The sequence below is a fragment of the Sus scrofa genome, chromosome 3, assembly GCF_054392235.1.
Source record: "Sus scrofa isolate SSC_HxYL_T2T_F1_AM1 chromosome 3, Sscrofa_HxYL_maternal_Yorkshire_Landrace_v2.0, whole genome shotgun sequence".
NCBI lineage: Eukaryota > Metazoa > Chordata > Mammalia > Artiodactyla > Suidae > Sus > Sus scrofa.
Genome location: NC_139385.1, coordinates 94802262 through 94822500, shown reverse-complemented (window position 1 = coordinate 94822500; position 20239 = coordinate 94802262). Strand labels below are relative to the sequence as shown.

The window sequence follows — 20239 nt, the reverse complement described above, 5'->3', positions numbered from 1 at the left end:
GGCCTTCACTTATGTATGCTTGAATTAGAAAAACCGTCATGGCATCTCAATAGCCCACATGTATTCAAACCAACTATCCAGTTCATCTGTGAGAGCCTTCATCTTTATGTTAATTTTTGCTTGGCTGCTGTGGGAGCCTTTGAAATGTATAAAAATATGCACAGCAACCCTGACATTCAGGACACTGAACCTTCAAAAACCACACTTAAAATAACTTGGCTTCGTCCATTCTCCTTGTTAACAGTTGAAGTCAACACTCCGATGCCATTGTTTTGAATCCCTTCCTTACATATAGTCTTTCTCCTTTTTAAAATTTTTATTACTGTAGATCTTTAGGAGTTAGTACTATTTTCCTTTTTGAATCAAAAATAGGTAAACACCAGTAAAGCTGAGTGTAGAGTGTGATTTAGTATAGGTTAACATAGTGCAGAGGGTACTTTGCAATAAAATTTTAAATTAGGGGGAATATATTTACTGCCTGTCGTGTGTGTGGCTTATGAACTATAGGTTTGATATTTGGCAGAATGTGTAAGAACTGATAATTAGGTATGTGTGTGTAGGTAGTGACATTTGTTTAAAACCAAGTACTGTAAAACTGAATTCATTTATGCCTCTTACTTTGTTCAGGCTCTCATAGACAAGTAATAAAATATACCAATAATATCTCACTTTACAATAAGCTTTAATTATAGAGACACCTGATAAAATGCAGATGAGCTATCTGTTCAAGAGCTATGTGGACTCTAATAGAATTGGTAGTGTGTGTGTGTGTGTGTGAGAGAGAGAGAGAGAGACCTACATAACAGTGCTGAGGTTTTTGGAGGTGTTTTTTTTTTAATTTATAAAATTTTATTGACTGGAAATATATTTAACAAAAGAGAAAAGTCTCTCGCATAATTTGTTTTATCTTTATTTGATGTGTCAAATACTAAAAGAAGCAATGCCACAGAAATGAAATAAGACCTTTTGATGAATGCCTGTTACTTTTTTATATTGCCATTTGAAAGCATTAAGTTTTTCTTTTTGTTTTCCAAGATAATATTAATTTAAATGCTAGAAGCATGAATGAATAACCATTTTTTAAAAGTCCCAAATGATGGAGAGCCTTTAGAAACCTTGGTCACTTTTCTTCCTGTGGGTGAAATTTGACCACTGACCAATTATGCCAGAAATTCCAAGTCAGATCAGATGGATGCCTTTCCCAGGTTAGAAGCAACCCAGAGAAGGCCTGAACCAAGGCCCTTTGTGGTACAAGGTTACTGTTAGAGCAACTCTGATAATTTCTGGTTTGTTTTTTGTCTCTTTATTTCTGCTGTATCCCTCAGCAGAGGTTTATTACAATAAACTTGGATACTAAATGAGGCTTTATTAATTAGGGATGGGCAGAAAACCAGCTGTGACATAGCGACCCCGGGTGGGAAGCCAAACCAGAGTAATTAAGACATAACATGGTAATGGGAACAAATAATGAATACACTCAGTGACCTGATGCCGAGCGGTGCCCCCTCTCCGGGCCTGGATTTTTTTTTTCTTTTACTTTTTTTTTCCGTTTAAACTGATAGTCTCCTTGAATTCCCTTCCTATTATGCTTTGATACAGACGATGTCCAGAGAACTGACAATGGAAGAAAATAGGAGGAAAATATGGAGAAATGGTGAGGTTTAGAGGCTCCTTCTATTTATGTGATACTCCTTGTATTGTTTGTGACCAGAGATTGGTGTTCCTTTATTACTTGTCACACAGCATTTTTCTTACACTGAGAAAAGCCCGTTGAAGAATATCCTGGAGAACGCATGCATTTCTCTTCCCCTAGTCGTGATCTACTATATGTGTTGGGTTTGTTCCTTTAATACTTCTCTTCAACGCTGAGAAGAAAAAAAATAAGCATTTGGAAGAAGCCAGCATAGTCCTCAAGGTCTGCGAAGATGAAGAAGTCCCATGTGGTTGGGCCCCTGTGCCAGGTCCTGGCCAACCTAGGAGGAGACCGTGATAAGGCGTTCATTGTGGAGTCCACATCAGAAGTCTGTAGACACAGAGGACAAAGCAGTTATCAAGGAGCTCAGTGATTTGAAGAGTTTCATTAAGTTTCCAGGTGGATGAAAACTTGACCCATTCAACTCAAATTTTTCAATGCATTTTGGGTTTGGAACAAGGATGATTGTGCCATCAGATGAGAGTTTTAAGTTCAATGTTTAAAAACCTTTGTAGACCCTAAAAGACCAAAAATTAAATATTAAAAATTAATAAAGAAGTCCCGTCATGGCTCAGCGGAAATGAATCTGACTAGCATCCGTGAGGATGCAGGTTCAATCCCTGGTCTTGCTCAGTGGGTTAAGGATCCAGCATTGCTGTGAGCTGTAGTGTAGGTCACAGACGAGGCTTGGATCTGGCATTGCTGTGGCTGTGGCGTAGGCCAGCAGCTATCGCTCAGATTTGACCCCTAGCCTGAGAACTTCCATATACTGAGGGTGCAGCCCTAAAAAGACAAAATAAAATTATAAAAATAAAAAACTTTGTAGGTGCTAAGACTGTCAATTCTTTTTTTTTTAATTTTTTGTTGGATTTATTTTTTTAGTGATTTTTATTTTTTCCATTATAGCTGGTTTACAGTGTTCTGTCGATTTTCTACTATACAGCATGGTGACCCAGTTAGAAACACTTTTACTCCTCCTGTTAAAATTCAGTTGTTTGGCAACTTTCCCAGTCTTGAAGTTAGATAGGATCTCTACTCATATAATTCCAAATCTGACACAGAGTAGGTGCTTCATATGAGCTTATTAACAATCTGTCTAGGCATGGAAAGTGGTGAAGAAAGGCCATTATTCAAATAAAGGGGTCCAGTAAAATGCAAAGCAAGTATGTCTGAAATCAAACTATTAACATCCCTGTAACTGATGTTAGGACATCTTGCTTTTTATTCTCTTGACTTTTAAGGCTAGTCCTTCAGTTTACCATGTGTATGTCTATCAACAAAGCCAAAATATTCATGATATCTGATCCAGCCTGAGAGATCTTCTTGTCGCAGCTTAAAGTCATCTGGACCTTCACTCACTTGTTAATTAAAACAAGTCTTCATCCAAATTCACAAATAGTAAAGGATTACTACATAAGATCTAGCCTAATATTAACAGGAAAAAGTTGTGAATGTTTCAATTACAGCCCTCTCAGGTTATCCATCAGTACCACTTCCAGTGTAAAGGCTTCTCTTTTTTTTCTGTAAAAATTGCCAACCTGTTGTGAGAGAGCCATGGACAGTATTCTCGATAATGCACCCTTGTGTCATGAAAGCACTGGCATTTCCTTTGTCTTCTGTGGATCATATCATAGCTGGCACGCTAAATTAATCAATAGAAACATTCCATATCCATTAAGTTATTCTGGGAGGATAAAATCCTGCAAAAAGTAAAAGAAAAAATTGCCCCCATTTGATGTTAAAGCAGCTCTATTTCGTTCTTATCACATTGAGCAAAGAAGATATATTGCAGGATCCCTGCTTTAAATGCTGCAAAAATTTTAATGAGGTCAATTTGAATAAACATAAGTAAAAGAGTTGTAATGGAACGTAATGTTTTCTTCTACCAGACCTACAGTATTTTGTTTTAGCAAGATATTCAGATGGATGGTTTCAGGACAATTCTAAGAGTTTTCTCTATATTGGTAGCTCTGACATGTATATTATTAACATAATATATAAAAGAAGGACCTACCTCTTATGGAGAAAGTATCTGCATCATCTACTTTCTTTAATAGTCTGGGCAAACATGCAGGCTTCCAGAAAGAAAGGGCCATGGGTTTGGGGATAGAGAATAGCTATGAGAAGTTTGCTTCTGTTTAACCAAACAGAATTTCTTAACCAACCTGAAAATAAATGCTTTATGATTTCTTTTTCCCTAAATTTTTCAATTCCTCCTGTTTAGGTGAGTTTTGTTTAAAAGTCAAGCTCAGGAAATTCAGAGCTTTGAAGAAATAGTTTCCATATCCTTTGAGTAAGTTTAGAAAGTTTTTCTTTTTCTGGTTTTAAAATGAAGGTTAAAAAAAAAAATCTCTACAAACAGCAAAGAGGTCCTTGGGCTAAGTCAGTCTCCATCCATTGCTTAGCTGAAAACATAATGAAATATAGAAATTTGTAAAGATAAAAGTATAATTTCCCCATCAGCCCACTGTTAACATTGCAGAGGACCTGTGCTTAAACAGGTAGAGATTGTACCCTAGGGCATGTCACAGGCAACTTGGAATAAAGGCAGTTGCTTCTGTGGTCTCAGAAGACAGGCAAGTGCTCTTTTCTTTGGAAGATGTTAAAACCGATGCAGTAAACATTTCCAGAGAGGCTTTCCAATAGTGGAGTCCTTTGCTTTCTCCCCATTTATTCTCCTGCCTGTTCTTTGTGCTTACAAAGAAGAGAACTGACAGCATATAAAAAATTGTGCCTGGACAATGGACAGAAATCAGAAAAAAAAAAAAAAAAAAGGAAGTGATTAGAAATGGACCCAGAAAACCATCCACTTTCCTAACAAGTGCTTTGTGGACGCTGAGGAAGAGAATGATTCTGGAAGTGTCACTTATGGCACTTGTGTGCTTCTTATTTAATCTTTTCTGTATTTTCCAACTTCTCTAAAATATGTTCTGCATTTTTAATTAAATAGAAGTTTTTGTTTTTTAAAGGTGAGTGGTCTCTCAAGGCATTCAGTTTAGCCCATGTTGATGAATAACATAGTTGGAAAGAAACTTAGATTATTTGACACAACATCTTCAAGGAATGTGGGAAGAAGTCAACTCTTCTAAATTCAGGTTTTGAGCATTTCTGCCTATCTAGCTAGCTAGCTGCCTACCTACTTATCCGTCTCCATACATACACATGCGGGTGTACATAAATATATATCTACGTGTGTATATGTGAAAATTGTAAGAACTGAATTTAACGCCGAGCTCTTTAACCTCAGTGATTCCATGGATGACAGTAGTGTGCAGATAGTGAGTATATTTGCCTCACTCTAGATCCACAGCCTTTTCTTCTCCACCCAATACATTCTCAACAGACTCCCCCAACTTCTGGTTTGCAATGGGATTCAGGCAATAGATGCATGGGTAATACGTGTGTAGGACAGGAGGAGTTAAAGCCTTTATTTCCCCATTCCCTTCTTCTTAGGTTGTCAGTGGCTACCACAATGACATACTATGATTCGTCTAATCCTTCATTTAATAAAATAGGTATTGAAGCCCAATCTGTTCTAGATGCAGGGGGCACAACAGAGACCAAAAGCATAAGATCTCTGCTCACGCAGAATTCATTTTAAAAGCGGCTTTTTTCATTGTTTTTATGTTTCATCATGAAATACTTGAAGGATTTTGTGATTCATCTTTTGGTGAGAGAGGGTTTTTAAGAATTAGAAAAAATGTCAAAAGCAATCATTGTATGTTAAGGTTTGATATATATGTGATTTGATATATTCATGGCAAGTTGTTTATACCAGGGAAATTGTTGAGTAAAGAAAGAAGGTAAATGTGTTTTGGTTACTATTAGATGGATATTTGAGTTGCAGTGATACCAAGTGAATCAATGAAATATGGAAGATAGGTATGTAAGTGGAGAGACTCTATCTCTTGTCAGTCCTACTGTAAACTGTGCAGAGCACATGCACTAAACTAGGCTGTAAAATGGACTAAAAACCACAGATGATCTTTATTTAACACTTTCCGGTTGTTTTGATGTAGGAAAGAAATTCATCATTCATCGAGAAACTTATTTGAGCTATAGATTTGACAACTAAGACTGACTAGACATTGTGATAAAACATCTGCTCAAGTCTAGTCAAAAGCTCAGTCAATTTTAGGAAGAAATCAGTCAAGCCTGTTGCTTGGTGGCATGTAGACAAAACTACCAAGTGATCGACTGAGTTTTTCACTTTTGAATGGGTTGTTTGGCACTGTGTAGACCCAGCCTAGGATTATACTGCCATCTGTATTCTTTCTTACATCAGGCTTATTTCAGCCACAACTTATACATGCTGTTTTGAGAAGAACTAGTCAATATTTTGGTTTGTCTTTAGCTGTAAGAGTGCCGTAGACAGTCTTGTGAGAACTTGGCTCTGCCTTGCTAATTCTCTGTCAGTTCTGGCAGCTATAGGGATTTAAGTTCATGGTGTAGATATTTGGATTCCCCTCAAAATAAAAATAAAATATGTAAAATAAAATCTTAAAATAGGCTGCTTTTCTTTGACAAAAATACCCAAATTCCTAGAAATGGCCAGCCATCGTCAATATGTGTATATGTGAGCGAATAATTGTAATGTAAAGACAATACAAACAGAATAGAATATTTTGAGGTCAACAATTGCTTGTGTTATTGTTGTTTTCGAACTGCACAAAGCACTTGACTAAATCGTCCCTTTCCAAGTTCAACTTAACGCAAATGCTTTTGAAATTACAAGATACTAGTGATGGTGGTAGGAATGTTCATTCAATATTGGAAAATGAATTACATGTATTTAGCTTCACTAGACCTATTACATCTTATAATGATACAGCCACTCTCGGGACCAGTTATTTCTTCTAAGGACATAAGCTTACAAAAAGAGAGAAAGTTTGAGCTTTGGAGGGAAATGAATCATCAAGGAGTTTTTGCGTGATAAAATTTTTCTCTGTTTTTTAACAAGGTCAGAGCCATATTGAAACATGTTACTCCATAAGTGCACCTGAATCAAAATCCCTTTTTTGTTTCCTTCTTTAATGAAAATCAGGGGAAGTGATAAGTCAAAGAAAATGAGGAAGAAATATGTGCTCTTTATTCAGCCAAGGGATTAGAGGGGCAAATTCAGGTTTTGTGGACCCTGAAGGTTATATAAGTTGGGTGATCCACTTTCAAAAAATATATAAAGGTATAAATAAAAAATTAAGCACAGAAGTGGATGTTATTTAATTGAGAGGAATGTTATTTACTCTTATTTAGTTTAATTAATGTTATTTAAAATGAGAGGAAAAAGATCTTTGGAAGAGTCATGTACAAATCAGAGACCTTGCAACTTGAGTTTCATTAGCCTCATAATATAGTCAATGATGGACTAATAGAATATACTAGAACAACAACAACAATAAAAAAAAAATTACCTGGACTTTGAGCAAAGGAAGACAATTTGTCATAAAACATAAGATTTATGATATATCTTACATTTAAATATCCTTTGACTACCCACTATTCATCAATAACACTAACATAGGGTAATCTGAGTTTCTTTTTTCCTTTAGTCCAGTAAAATCTGAGTCAGTTGATTCTTAACTTCATTATCTTAAGAAGAATTTTAGAATCACTTACTTAAAACCCTTCAAGCATTAGGAGAAGTGGGCATATTACCAGAAGAAATATGGTAGCCATAGAGGAGACATAAAGTGGTAACTGAGCACTGAGAGGCAACAGATTTTTGTCTCACATGTCATCAGAACCACACTTTACAGAAAAGTAAAATAAAGTCCAGAAAAGAGAGACAACTTGCCTAGCTTCACGGAAACCATTAATGGCAGAGGTGAGTATAGAAGACACACCTTTGGGCAGCCAATCCAGAATCATATTCACCGCTTTGACTCCATCAAAGCCAAATCTCCTGTTTCCCTCACTGAGTCAGCCAAACAACCTTATTGTTGTAGTCACTACTATTGCCATCTAGATTAAGATTCTAAGTTCTAAGGAACTAGTTGGTGAATTGCAGTGTCTTCTCTTTGGTTAATATGATATCAATCAAATTTTGTTTGAGCCTTCTGAGAATGTTATGGTATTTACAATTAATGACTCTGATGATTGGAACCACTTGTGGCCACATTGCATCTTGCCAGTTGTGAATAATGTGGTTAGCACAAACCCAGATACATGATTCTCTACTTTTAGGATTTTCTTTTCCAGTTATTTATGATATTCACTCAGATGAAGGTGGCGTGGAAGTTCTTGAAAATGTTTTTTTCCAGCCATTTAATAGAGATTAATTCTCCCACAGACACAACTAAAAAGAACTGATTTAAATATAAAAATACATATTTAGTTATATCAATAGTAAGACAAGAAAGTAGTTCTCAGAAGTCAAAAACTAAGTGAACGTAAGAATCTAAGGGGCAAGGGAAACAGTATAATTTGCATCCTTAGGAAACTGATTAAGCATAGTTGAACTTGTTTCCTTTTGACATTTTCAAGGGTTGCAATGCTCACAAGGGAAGAATATGGCATGAAAAAGATGACCTTCTCCATAAACCTGGGACCCTAAACAAGCTACACTCTCAGTAAGTAGAAGCATTACCTTTCCCCAAGGGATCAATAAGATAAATTGCTCATCTTGAACCTTGAATAAAGGAGAGACCTCTTCTCAGGGAATTCATACCACAAGCCAATCTTTACTGGCTGGGTTTGAAAATGGAATCCACAGTGCCTGAATATGGTCAAATAAAACTCAAACCATGCATTAATTAAACTAATGCTGGATTACTAATGTCCCCAGGCACCTAACCAGAGTAAATGCAAATCCAGTCTAAAGGAACCTATTTCAATCCAAGCTTCACAAATTTGCACAACATTTCAAAAAATATAAAATCAATTTTAAAATTACAGAACACACAAAGCAGCAGAAAATATGAAGACAATGAATCTCCCTGTTGGAAATATATATATATATATATATATATATATATATATATATATATATATATAAAAGACTAAGTATTTTAGCATAAAAATGAGTAAGAGAGGAGTTTATCAAATAAATGGACCAAGTAGGTATAAAATTAACCAAAGAGATCAGTGAAAGAAAACTATAATAAATTGAAATTAAAAACTCAGTATTTACTTATAAAATCAAATTAGACACAGATAAGAAGAGAGTTAATAATCTGGAAAATATATCTGAAGAAATTATCTAGAATGTAGTACAGCAAAACAAAAAGAACACATGACTGAGTTATTATCAGACATGGAGAGGAGAGTGAAAAAGTCTAAGGCACATGTATTTGGAAGTTTTATCAAGAGACTAAAGAAACAGCATTTGAAGATAAAATGGTTAACAATTTTTCAGACCAATGAAAAACATCTATCTTTAAATTTAAAAAATCTCAAGTAGAATAAGTTTAAAATTTTAAATTTAAATATATAGTGTTAAAACTATATATAATCAAAGACAAAGAGAGCATCTCAAAATCAGATAGAAAAAATCAAATATGGTGATTAATTTAGTTATTTAAATGTGCTTAAAACAGTTCTTGGGACATGGTAAGTACTCTATAAGTATGTTAAGTAAAATGAATTGGAAAAAATCTTATCATTAGTCAGAGATGACAAGATTGGCTATGTAGAAAATTCAATACTATATAGATATAATGTATTATAATTAATTAGTAAAGCAGTTTTGTTAAATATAAAATCAACTTATAAAAATGAATAACATTACTATATACTGGTAACTTATAAAACATTTTAAAAAGATAACTGCTATGATGACATAAAAAGTAAATAAGGTACCTAGTAATAATCCTAACAAAATATACATATGCTCTTTGTGGAAAAATAAAACTTTATTGAAGTGCAATAAGCAAATCTAAATAAATTTTTTATTTTTCCCATGTTAATGGACAGGAAGATTCAATAGTATAAAGATGTTTAATTTTCCCAAATTGATCTAAAGAGCTATGGCAGGTCACTTTTCTCCACTATGGTCACAGCAAGATTTCTTTTCTCATCTATTCTCCTTACAGGGTATTGTTGGCATTTTTACCATAGAGACCTGGGAGTGGGTGTCTATGTTCATTTCCTTTGAATTTGATAAATTGCAGCAGAAGTGATTATGTGTGTTACTCAAGCTAAGTCGTAAATGTTGATGCAACTTCTGCCTGGTCCTCTTGTGACTCTTGCTTGTTCAAGAAATCTAGTCACCATATTATGGGGGAGTAGAGAGAGAGAGAAGAGATGTGGAGTAGTTCTGGTCATTGTCCCTAGCTGAGATCCCAGCTGATATCCAGCTACAACCTCCAGATATGTGAGTGACTAGCTTTAAGATATGTTCAGCCTCCACCATCTTCAGACAGAAACCACATGAAAGATCCCAAGAAAGAACTGCCTAGCTAATCCCGGTTGAACCCCAGAACTGTGGTATATAAAAACCAAAATGGAGTTCCTGTTGTGGCTTAGCAGAAACAAACCCAACTAGGAACCGTGAGGTTGTGGGTTCAATCCCTGGCCTTATTCAGTGGGTTAAGGATCCGGCATTGCCGTGAGCTGTGGTGTAGGTCTCAGATGCTGCTCGAATCTGGTATTGCTTTGGCTCTGGTGTAGGCCAGCAGCTGTAGCTCCGATTGGACCTCTAGACTGGAAACCTCCATATGCCATGGGTGTGGTCATAAAAAGCAAAAGAAATTAAAAAAATAAATAAAAACCAAAATGATTCTTCTTTTTTGTCATGAAGTTTAGGGTGGTTTGTAACAAAATAACAGACACCTAGAATGAGTCAGTTTTTGCTATTTAAAATTCCTATGATAGTTTTATCCTATAAGGTAATTCTAAAATAACAGATACTCCTGAATTAAAATAAAAAAGTGATGAGACTTTGCTTTTCAAACATCAAAATTATTATAAAGCTACAGAAATTAAAATTAGGTGATATTGCCACAGGGATAGACAAATAGATTAGTGGAACAGAAGAAAAAACTCACCACATCAATAAGGCTCACCCTTGTAAGCAAGCAAACTTCATTTATGACAGAGTTGGCATTGCAATTGCAGGAAAAGGACAGACTTTGGTAACTGATTCTTGGGTAAAAGCAGTTATCCAATAAGGATGCTTGATAAAATTAAGAAGATAATATAAAAGAAATTTTTGACCCAAATTTGTCCAATAAATGTTTGTTGAATGATTAATATTATCTGCACTTATGAAATGTTCTTTAAATTTATTAAATTTTACTTGTTTATTTTTCTTCATAGCATAATTTTTAAAACTTTTGTAACTATGTAATTATTACAATATGTTAAGCCTAAAAGTAAAAACTTCCTAATCATCCCCCCAAAAAGAAATGTGACCACAAGCTATTGTCCCTGTGATTTGAATCATGTGTATCTTGGTTTTGTTATGATAAAATTTTTTTAAGTACTATTGTTTAGTAACTTAGTCTGCAATAATTAGTTTATAAACCTGTGTCATTCTTCAGTGGCCAAAGGCTGCTCACCTTTTAGGTATATACTCAATTATGTGGAGATAGCTTATCATCATCCTACCTTAGTGTGCTAAGTCCACTAAATAATGAGAGATGGAAGAATCTGGCATCTCTTTTCTCTGACCATCCCCTAAGTAATGTTCCATGAGAGTATCCCTAGGGTGCTCCTCATTTTATAGAAACACAAAAACATTCTAGTTGTAGGAAATGGGAACATAATATGTGAGGTGTGAGGTACCTACCTAACTGAACCCTGCACCATCTGTAACTATTTGAATAATTGACCCCACTTTTTTTTTCTTTTTGCCGGAATTAGTTGAATAAATGTCTTAGATTTCCATTTAACTTAATCTGTGTAGACAGAGCCAAAGAAACCCTCCTCCAACAAACACAAGCTTTTGCACTGCACAAACAGTGCTCGCTCTCGCCTGGCCTGACCCAGCACTCTAAACCATTTAACTTCAGTGAATTCGCTAGGCAAGGATGTCTGAAAGCAGAGTGATTGTTTAAGAATTTAAATGCACAGCAAATAACTGCTTGCCTGTGTTGCTTCACCAGTGCAGTCTCATGAAGCAGTATATTATTACAGATAATCTACAATGAATAAAAGACAAAGCATTCTACATTCAAAATATACACACATTTGCCAAGTTGACTGAACCTGTGATTTTTCAAAATAAAAGATACAAATATTTATTTGAAAAATGATATAATTAGGAAGGACTGCAGAGCAGCAACTAAACACGCTGTATAACGAAACCACACCACCAATAAACAGGTTTGCCCAACAGGCACCTATTGTCAATAAGATTAGTTAAACTCAAAATAGTGCCAAGAAACCTCTTTCATGCTTCAGCAGAATATAATTTGTTTAAAGTAATGATGACTAGTTATATATAATTATCTGATTATCCCCCCACCCCCCAAAAAAAGAACTTGCCTTAACAACTTTAGTGTACTGCATTATAAGGTTTCGTTTACTCTCTGAATTATTTAATGTTTATGTTGTCCTGAGACAAACTGCACAATTCAAAACCAATTAAAAGACTTGCCCCCAGATCACCTATAGCTTGTAAATTGGCACAACATAGTGGGATACTTATTAAGTTGGGATTTTTTTTTGGAGACTAGTAGAGGCTTCCAAAAATAATGAGGTTTTCTAGAAGGGAAATAGTTTATAAATCATCAGTCAATGAAAATGATTCATGAAATTATATCAATTTTAATATAGAACAGCATAATTCTTATCTCTTGTGTAGGTAGACTTTTAAGATGTATGAGAAAGTGAATTGCTTATACTATGTAAATGAAAATAATCATTCAGTGTCTAGCACAGTCTTGCAAATCAGGAAAAATATTTAGATTTATACACAAAGAATTTTTAGTCATTCTTATTCTTCTGGTTTGCTTGGAAACACAATGAATTAAAATAATATTTTCTATTCAACTGGCATAAATTAACTTTGCTTCTTGGAGCAATTTATTCTGAATACTTGCCCAATGAGTTAAAATGCTAAACTTTTTCTTCCCAGGTGAAGTCCTTGTTCCTTATGGGAGTTAACTTAATCTTGTTAATTATCAGAAGGGGAAAAGGTGGCTATAACATTTAACTATTTCTTTATTAGTCACATAAATTTAAGATCAATTTATACATGAAACTGAGCTTAAATCACCTCTTTGTAAGTTGATAATATTTGGAATGCTTTGGCCACAAGTAATATAAAATATTACTAATAGAAGTTAGACAAAAGAGGCTTATTTTTCTTATGTAATGAGGAATTCAAAGATAGGCGGGCAGCTGATGACATTGGTTCTATGACTCAGCGTTACTGAAGCCGATGTCAGCTGAGCTGCTCCTGGTGTTTTCCTCATGGGTTACAATGACGGCCCCTACTCTTGGCACCATGTTCATGTCACACCAAGAAGGAATGAGGGAGACTGAGATGCCAGCACTGCTTACTGCTTTATACAAAAAGCACAGGCGTTCCCCCATCCAGCCCCACAGCAGCTTTTCTTTCATCTCATCAGTCAGAAATATGCCAAATGGCCACCTCTAGCTGCAGGGATAGCTGGGAAAAAGACAAAACGAGATAATCTTTTTAATTTTTTTTTTTTGTTGTTGTTTGTTTTTTGTTTTTGTTTTTTGTCTTTTGTCTTTTCAGGGCCACACTCGCGGCATGTCAAGGTTCCCAGATTAGGGGTCTAATTGGAGCTACAGCTGCTGGCCTATGCCAGAGCCACAGCAACGCCAGGTCTGAGCTGCATCTGAGACCTACACTACAGCTCACGGCTATGCCACCCGGATCCTTAACCCACTGAGCGAGGCCAGGTATCAAACCCTCAATCTCATGGCTCCCAGTTGGATTCGTTTCCGCTGCCCCATGACGGGAACTCCAAAACGAGATATTCTTAAGCATGGAAGGTCTAGGGAAGTAGAACATCTGTGAACCCATCTTGAGATAAAGAACTATATGGCGGTGAATACCAGTAACAAAGAGAAGAATTAAATAAGTCAATAATGGAGAAATGATTGATAGTGACTATTGACTATATTTAAATATAAACCTCAGATAACATATTGTGAAATTCAATATTGGAGCCTGAGTTTAAGCATTCTATAACTCGATGATGCAAAAATTATACTCTAAGCAGAAAACACCAAGAGATAGACAAAAGAAGATTAAAAGTTTTTGTTTTTTTGTTTTTTCATATTTCTAAAAGAAAGTCAAACCTTTTAAATCTTGAAGTGTGTTCTAAAAGCAGAACCTCCAACATCTAGTAATTTTATAACATTTACTTTAAAATTTAGAAGCAGAGTTCCCATCATGGCTCAGCAGTGAGGAACCCAACTGGTATCCATGAGGACATGGGTTCGATCCCTGGCCTCATTCAGTGGGTTGAGGAGCCAGCATTTCTGTGAGCTGCAGTGTAGGTCACAGATGTGGCTCAGATCTGGCATTGCTGTGGCTGTGGTATAGGCCAACAGCTGTAGCTCTGATTTGACCCCTAGCCTGAGAACTTCCATATGCCACAGGTGCAGCCCTAAAAAAAAGACAAAAACAAAAACAAAAAAAGGGCAAATAAATAAAATTTAAAAGCATATTTTTAAATAAGTAACACACTATAAAGTATTTAGAGTTCAGTATTTCTCTCATATATATAGGATATACATATATATATATATATATATATTTTTTTTTTTTTTTTGCAAGCAAGATGCCCAGAGATGACCATGTCCTTAGTGTCCTAGAACCTGTACATATGTTACTGAAAATGGCAAAGGGGAATTAGGTTGCAGATAGAACTAAGGTTGCTGCAATCAATCAATCCTAAGTTAGAGTATCTTGGATTCTCTGGGCAAGCCCAAGGTAATCAACAATGTCCTTAAAAATGAAAGAGGTCTTGCTGTGTAGCACAGGGAACTATATCTAGTCACTTGTAATGGAATATGATGGAGGATAATGTGAGAAAAAGAATATACATATATATATGTAATATATATATGTATATATATGTAACTAGGTCACTTTGCTGTACAGCAGAGATTGACAGAACATTGTAAATCAACTATAATAGAAAAAATAAAAGTCTTACCAAAAAAAAATAAATAAATAAAAGGGGCAAGCAGAAGGTCAGAGTGACACAATCTGAGAAGGTCTCAACTAGTCCTTACTAGCTTTAAATACAGAGAAAGGGGGCCACAAGCCAAGGAAGGTAAGTGGCATCTAGAAGCTGGAAAAGGCAAGAAAACAGATTCCTCTCTGAAACTGCCAGAAGGAGGCTGACACCTTGATTTCAGCCTTATGAGTCTTCTACATGACTGTCAGATAAATAAATACAGTTATGCTGCTTTAAGCACTAAATTTGTGACAGTTTGTTACAGCAGCAATGCATTTCAATCTGTTTATATGCAGATAGGAATATTAAAATGTTGTTTTAATTAAAGTTAAGGATGCATCTAAAAGGGAAGATAGGTGGTTTTACTTTGAGGTGAGAGTGAGGTTAGCTCCACCATCTTTTAACGCTCAAATAGAAATATATTTTTGCGTTCTTATTTAAGAAGTGAGATCAACAGGAAATAAATTGGCATTAATTGGCATTAATTCCTCAATATACACTTACTTAGTGCCTAGGAAATCCATTTAAAAAGCACAGACAGACTAATGGTGGAAAATAACAGAATTGACAATTTATCCTGCTGTGGCCATCAGGGCAGGGGAGTGAAGGGATAGTGACAGTTATGTAATGCCAAATGTTTATCCCATAGCATTTGTATCTAAGAAAGAAAGACACTGAATTGGTTGATTTTGAGATTTTTGTGGTTCTTGTTGTTCTTTTTAGGGCCTCATTCACGGCATATGGAGGTTCCCAGGCCAGGGGTCACATTGGAGCTATGGCCGCTGGCCTACACCACAGACACAGCAATGCCAGCTCTGAGCTGCATCTGCAACCTACACCACAGCTCACAGCAAAGCTGGATCCTTAACCCACTGAGCGAGGCCAGGGACTGAACCTTCGTCCTCATGGATACTAGTCAGATTTGCTTCCACTGAGCCATGACAGGAACTCCTGATTTTGAGAATTTTGTCATCTGCCAGACAAGTACTTACTGAAAATTTCAGTCAGGCTCCTCTTTTCCCTTGATGTCAGAAGGATTATTTATATTCTCTCCTTCTCTTGTTTCCATTCTCTTCCCTTTTCTCCTTTAGAAACATTTTAACTAGAAGATGTTATATTGCAAGTGTTATTTAGGTCATGTGGATACTGAACATGGGATATTTACTTTTATGAAGGTATTTATTTTTATGATATTATTTTGGGAAAGAGTAAAAATAATAACAATAACGTGCTTACAGAAAATTTTTCCCTGGCTGAACTTGTGTCTCTTTTCTTTCCTTCTTCTTTTTTTTTTTTTTTTTTGCCTTTAGTCTCTTTAGGGCCACACCCATGGAATATGGAGGGAGGTTCCCAGGCTAGGGGTCTAATCGGAGCTGTAGCTGCTGGCCTACGCCAGAGCCATAGCAACGCCAGATCTGAGCTGCGTCTGCAACCTACACCACAGCTCACGGCAACGGCAGATCCTTAACCCACTGAGCGGGGAGAGGGATCGAACCCACAACCTCATGGTTCCTAGTCAGATTTGTTTCCACTGCACCACGATGGGAACTCCTACTTTGGTTCTTCTGATTTGATCTTAGTATGGACTGTGATATCTCAGCCCGGGCTATGACTCTTACAAGTGAATAACATTTTTGCATGTTCTTTTGTCAAAGTAACTATTCAAAGGAAGATATTCCTACTTTTCTTGGGTGCTGTAATGGCTAGTTTGACTCAACATTACAGTTTTCAAAGTCTAAGAGGATATATTCACTTGGATGAAAAACATATATGACATTAGGAAAAAATATATAATGTGTAGGAGCTAAAGGGCTTGATTTTCTTGGCTGGCAAAATATATTTTATGCAATTCCAGAGTTGAAGTAAAGACAAATGAATGTCCCCATGGTGTAATCGCCGGGTTGAAAAATCAGGTGACTTCAGTCTTCAAATTCCCTTTTAGCACAGTAAGTTTTTATGTTTTTTTATATCTTGGTTGGTGGATGAGTCAATGTTTAAATGGTCATTTATCATTTACAATATAAAAGAAAAGCTATTACCTGAAACTCATTTTTACAGTTGCAGGCAAACAGAAATAATCATTTTCAAGGACCTAAAGCTGTTTCTTGAAGAATGTCATCATTTTATCCTTATTTTACTTACTATTTACTTATATATGAGCCAGTTTTTGAGAGCTGCACCCTGCAAGTTCTAGCTATAAACAGTTTCTCCCCACTTCCTGCTGCAGCAAGTGAGGACAGGAAATTAGTCTTTCTAGAAATCAAAGTTATCTTTCAGACAGACTCAAAGAACCAGACCAAAGCCAGCCTAAGCAGACAGTGCTTTTACCAGAAGCAAGCCGGATTAATCCTAGGTAGTTAGGTGATGACTAAAGTGTCTCACAGGTTGTCATTGCATTTATTCTCAGGGAGTCCTGCTTTTTTGAGATATTTCAAAAATTAATATTTCAAATAGATAGGCTTGAGTTTTGTAAACGTTTGTGGCCTTTTCCATTCATGAAATGAAATAGTCTCTGGGATGTAGAAAGGGATAATGATATAAAGGATGATGGCCAGTGGTCTTCATAAACACAGAGAAAGGGAACTTCATGGGAGTCTTTAGGAGGGCTAGCTTGGTGATTTAGAAGGAGGAGAAACCCTCTAGAATAACCTCAATCTGGTTGCAAGTCCTCCTTCTGCCGTTTAATGACTGAGTGGATACAAGGAACATCTTACTTTTCTGAAGGCCATGAACATGAGAAATAATTCTATCTATATCAGAGAATAGTCATGAGTATGAAATAAAACCTCCATGGAAGTCCTGCTAAACTAGCTGATGTGCCCTAGGAGTTCAATAAATATGAATTCACTCCTGGTTCACTCTCAGATCCGAGAATTCCTTTTGACTAGATCAGAACTATCTGCCCCTGTGAAACGTAATTCACATCTACACTAAGCCAGGTGAAATATGGATAATGCACCTTGTTTTAGTCCCAGATCTCCATCCCTCTTTCCCTCTTCTTGGAACACCTGTTGGATGCCAGCTATGTATGAGGTACCATGCTGGACCCTTACATGCTTCATCTCCTGTAGTTATTCTAACTGAAATGAGCAGTGGTTATTCCAAGTTACTACAGAGGGGACTGAATTTCCGAGAAATTAACTAACCAAAGGTTTCACAGCTGAGAGACATAAATCTTCCTCCAAATCTTGTCCCACTTTCTCATTCTACCTCCCTCTAAGTTCTGCGATGTTGGAGAGGTTTTTGAGATATGGTTTCCATAAATCAGCCTGAGTGTTTACCATGAAAAACTAATCAACACGTGAACAAAAAATAGAGCAGCCAGTGAATATTGGCAACACAAACAATTTTTTTCTTCTCTCTACTTGCTAGTTGATAGCACTGCACTGGGTGCTGGAGACACAATGATGGAGTATGACAGGCAGGGAGGAGAACCACCAGCACGTATCAGACGTCCATACGGAGGTGGTAGGAGACAAATCTGGGACCTGTCTTAAGGGCCAAGCTGAAAGCAATTGATCCTGCAAGGCTAAAAATGTGGACTTAGATGCCCCTGCCTTGCATCTGTACTCATGTTTACTTTTCCACCACCTTTTTTCTAAGGTTTCTAAGAAATAGGATAGAGAGGATAAAGCTGCCAAATGCAAATCATTTATTAAAGCCTCTATCCAGCATCCTGATCCACTCACCCTCTCGGATCACCAGAACTGGACAGTGTAGAAACATTAGGCTATGTTTATTGTATTATTATGTGTATATTCCTTTCCTCTCAAGTCTAGAACCTGCGCAGCCTTGTTTTTTCTAAGGCCTTTCTGTACCCCACAAAGTCCTCTAAGTCTGTAGTTTTCATCCAAGGAGAGAAGAGAGGGAAAGAGAGAGTTGCATTTAGACTATTTTACCCTTTCACTTTTCCCTCCAAAAGCTGAGGTCCTTGCTCCCATAGTTCCACTGGGAATTGATAATAGACCCTCTCTGAGGATGGAGTAGGCATTTGCTGGCCAGCAAGGATCCTTTCATTACAAAATACAGAAAACAACTAGCTGTACCTTTAGAACCAATTGCTTGGGAAAATAGAGTGGGAAAAAGTTAAGATGAAATTGGTAACTTTAAGAAGCAAATTTGGAGTTTCCACTGTGGCACAGTGGGTTGGTAATCTGGCTTGTCTTTGTGGAGGCGCCTGTTTGATCTCTGGCCCAGTGCAGTAGGTTAAGTATCCAGCTTTGCTCTAGCTGCAGCTCCAGCATAGGTTGCAGCTCTGGCTCGGATGCCTGAGAACTTCCATATGCCGAGGGTGTGGCCAGGGAGGGGAAAAGAGAAGCAAATTTGTGTCTTCGTTATCAGAAGAATATCTATGCACATTTGAAAAACAGAGATAGTAATGCATCTACTTGGGGCACTCAACATCAGACAATTTTTAGGATGTTCCATGGGATTTGTGGGCCCCTTGAAGTTGTTTTGCAGCATCTTCACACAGGACAGCCTCAGCTATAGGCTGACAACCCCACTCTTGGAAAGGGGGAGCCACAAGGGGGCTTGTGATATACCAAGTGAGGTATTAAGGAAACTGACCAATAGATCACTGGAGACATAAAAGTCTGACCACAGGGAGATTGTTTGGTGATTGCATTCTTCTAAATGTAAGGTTTGGGGTCTAGGGCTATAGGGGTGGTGGCAAGAGAAACAAATTATTTGACAGACATAGAGAATATATATTTGTTTTTTCTTATTGTTGTTACTTGGATGTTGGAAGAAAATGAGAGACACAAAATGTTCAAGTCCTACTGATTGGGAAGCTGATCTTAGTAAACAGTTGGCTTTGGGAAAAGATGGAGTCAACCTTAGCTAGTGTACAGTAATGATGGTTTATTTTTTGGGTGGGTGGGTAGGTGGGGATGCTGAGTAGGCAGTTAGAAATATATGATTGAAGTTCAAAGGTGAGATCATGACGGTGGGTAGAATAAGGGATCGAAACCACAAGAAACGAATAATGCACTCTCTGAGAGAAGGTATGCAGAGCTAGAACACTTGGAGATGGATCTAGAAACTAACAGAGCAAGCCAGCTTTTTCTGTACAGGGCCAGAGAGTAAATATCTTAAGCTTTGTGGGTCAGAGGTCTCTGTTGTAACTACTTAACTGTTCCTTATAGACCAAAAGCAGCACAGACAATAGGCAGATACATTGGCATGACTGTGTTCCAATAAAAATCTAGTACAAAGGTAAGTGACTGGCTGGATTTGGCCTGAAGGCTTTAGTTACTGAACTCTGGTATAGAAACTAAAGCTCCAGGAGGGCAAGGTATACATCTGCTTGGCTCAGTACTATGTCTCCAGCACCTTGCACGGCACCTGGCTTATAGTCAGCTCTTAACAGATGTTTGTTGGATTGGTGACTGCTGTGGCAGAATAATTATGTCCATACCTAGCTTTATTGGATTAACCAAAA

At 36.8% G+C, this 20239-nt stretch overlaps 1 long non-coding RNA gene across 24 annotated transcripts in view; it reads left to right on the top strand.

Annotated features, from left to right (window-relative positions):
* LOC102159571 (uncharacterized) overlaps positions 1-20239 on the top strand; it is a 595399-nt gene that overhangs the window by 509688 nt on the left and 65472 nt on the right. For 12 of the 24 annotated variants that reach the window (XR_014839751.1, XR_014839752.1, XR_014839765.1 and 9 more), the window contains one exon: positions 8177-8262. The exons of 3 other annotated variants lie outside the window; for them this stretch is intronic. This is a non-coding gene — a long non-coding RNA (uncharacterized LOC102159571). Of the gene's footprint in view, positions 1-8176; positions 8263-15887; positions 15972-16651; positions 16743-20239 lie in introns of all 24 variants that reach the window. 9 more of the 24 variants (XR_014839756.1, XR_014839760.1, XR_014839763.1 and 6 more) reach the window with 3 other exon arrangements.